Raw genomic sequence first — 2,795 nt, forward strand, 5'->3', positions numbered from 1 at the left:
CTGTTCAGAATGACCTGATGGCTTTCTTTCAGTCACCTCAAGGAACCGTGCCATGGCAAAATGAGATGGTGTGCCGAGGCACACTCAATCATTGATGTGCACAATGGAATGATGGTTTTCATGATGGTGTAAACTGTCTATGTTGTTGAAAATAAACATCAAAACAACTCTTTGAAAACAAACTTGTACTTTATTCTTCAATATACATTGCAATGTATGAAGTAATAAATAGTAATAAAAAGTAAAATATATAAGTACAATATAAAAAGTCACAGCAAAATTAAAGCAGAAGTAAGCGATCCGGTCGTTTTGGCTACTTCTTGTCAGCTGATGGAGTTAGCAGCCCCCGCCCTCGTCATGGATCTATTGGTCCTCGTCCCTATGTCACCACATTCACGCGCATCCCTTGGCTGCACACACAGCCCTTCATGCCGTTCTCTCTCCTCATTGGATAAAGGTTGTAGGATACAAGAAAAGTTTTCTCCTCGGCTCAGAGCAGAGTGACTGACAGACCCGCGTTTCGGTCCAAACACTCTATGTAAGTGATTGCTGTCGGAAGATATAACTATTTAAGACTTATATTAACACAAAAATATTGCTTACTTCTGCTTTAAGTAGTATAAAAAGTCACAGCAAAGTGCACTCAAAGCACACAAAACAAACAAAACTATTTACAAGAAAAGGCCATTTTTAATTTTTTTTTATTTCGACTACTCTCTTGCTCTCATGAATCAGTGCATAGACCTTAAACATAACATCCGGTCTCAGGTCCTCTGGCACTCTGCGTAGCAGGTCGGCCACCGTTTGCCTGAACTTGGAGCACTCATCAGTCCCCTGCAGTACCTTCTGCTGTAGCTCCATCCTATGTTCCTCCAGGTTTGCCATTTGCTTCACAAACCACTCATCCTGATCCCTCTTCCTTTTGGGTGGAGACACGGGGGACTCAACTGAGGCAAAAGCCGGTGGATTGAGAGGAGATGCAAGAGGAGTAGGAGATGCAGGAGGAGCAGGCAATTCCGGTGTGGAAGGCCGGGGGGACAATGGCGCAGATGAGGAGGCCGTGTCGCTCTCTGCTGAACTTTTTTAATGCAAGAGTGAATGCTTTATTAGTCCATGTGTTTGATTACAACCAGTAGTCAATACATGTTGTTTGCACATAAGCACACGTACACACCTTTGCCTAATTTGAGTCCGTTTCGCGGTGCTTTACGTGTCATGCCAGCCATGACATGAAATGATAAAAAGCTGGCACTTTTTGGCCAGCGGGGTCGTCGCTTCTTGTGGCCATTTTCTTTCGGAGACAATCATGTTTGTCACGGAGGTTCTTCCACCTTTGCATACATTCAGCGACCTCCAGTCCTGTGTTTTGTGATATTTCCCTCCAGGAGTTATTTGGCAGTCTTTTTAGTGTCTCGAAGAGGAGTTGTACAGATGGACGTATTTTCTGACCTCCTCGATTATTCTCTCTTCTGCTTGGTCCATTATTCCGTGCCACTCGTACCACAAAAACTTTAAAAATGGTGGTGTCTTCTAATAATTCATTCTTATTCCTTCCACTTACATAACTGTTTACGACTCTAAACAATGTAATTATGATGGACTAGGAGACTGCTGTGGCCGTTCAGGAGAATTGAATGCTGGCGGTTCTAGTGTTCACCACGAAGCATGACTGGCATCTTAAGGATTATAACATTAAAGACTTGTATCTTATATCTGTGGCAATTGTATCTCATACAGAATCTCAGCTACATATTAGCCTACGCTATGCTCCTACACAACTAGACCTTATTCAGAGACTTGGGACTCAGGTTTGTCTTCCCGCTGCCCCTTTTGGTATCTCAATGGAAAATGTATTTAAAAGGTTGAAAATCACCTCCCTGGCCATTTGAAATATGGAATTTGTAGATGTCATCTCTGGAATCTGAGCACCTCTTCACCCAAGGGCATATCCCTGTGTGAGCGCAAGCAAGACATGCAGCTGAGAAATGAGTTGGCACAGCCAGTCCTGCTGACTGCTCAGGATTTCACCAGAGCTCTTCGAACAACTGGTGTTGCATTACACCTCGTTAATTTTGCTTTTGTAGCCCGCTTAATATGCTATTGACTGCAATAGTGAAGAGATTAATGTGTTGTTAAATTATGTTGGCTCATGGCACTGTCCTGTGTTTAGATATACTGCCTCGTCAGCTGCTCCAAGGATTATATTCCATGTACAGAAGCATAGGAATCTAATGCAGGGCATATTCAGCAATCGGAATAGGCTCAGACTGGTGATCCTCTGCCAAGCAAGACGTGGGAGTCATCACTAGATAATGCTGCTGGCACATCATCCTTAAAGTCTGCCCCTTTTTCCTTTTTTAAAAAGAAATAATGCTAATAATAATAATAATAATTAATTAAAACTAAATTGCGAGGTAATATAATGTAACGATTGCTGAGCAACAGCTTTTGTGGCTGAGTGTATTGTGTAGCCTATAGTAGCAAGCATTTAGCTAACATGCTAAGCAGTTACGTAAGTGGAGAAGTAACTGTTTCCATTTTATTTACAGTTATCAAGCATTAGCCACTATAATATCCTGTATATTACATCATCTCCACTGAGTCTATTAAAATCATTTCATCACCTGTCATATTTTCTCTCATCTTTCCACCTGCAAGGAAAACTGCTATTTCCTCTCTCAAGAACTATACAATCTCACCTTAACAGTAAAATCTAGCTTCTATAGGGCAGGGAAAATAAGTATCTGACCAGCCTTCAGGAGCTTTCCTCACACTAGTCATGATGTGCTGCAGCC

At 42.0% G+C, this 2,795-nt stretch overlaps 1 pseudogene; it reads right to left on the reverse strand.

Moving 5' to 3' along the window:
• Nucleotides 1-690: 690 nt before the first annotated feature.
• On the reverse strand, nt 691-1,482 carry LOC146990002 (uncharacterized; annotated as a pseudogene).
• Nucleotides 1,483-2,795: the final 1,313 nt, after the last annotated feature.

The sequence above is a fragment of the Trachurus japonicus genome, chromosome 3 (assembly GCF_045865225.1).
Source record: "Trachurus japonicus isolate A0001 chromosome 3, Traja_1.0".
Classification (NCBI taxonomy): Eukaryota; Metazoa; Chordata; class Actinopteri; order Carangiformes; family Carangidae; genus Trachurus; species Trachurus japonicus.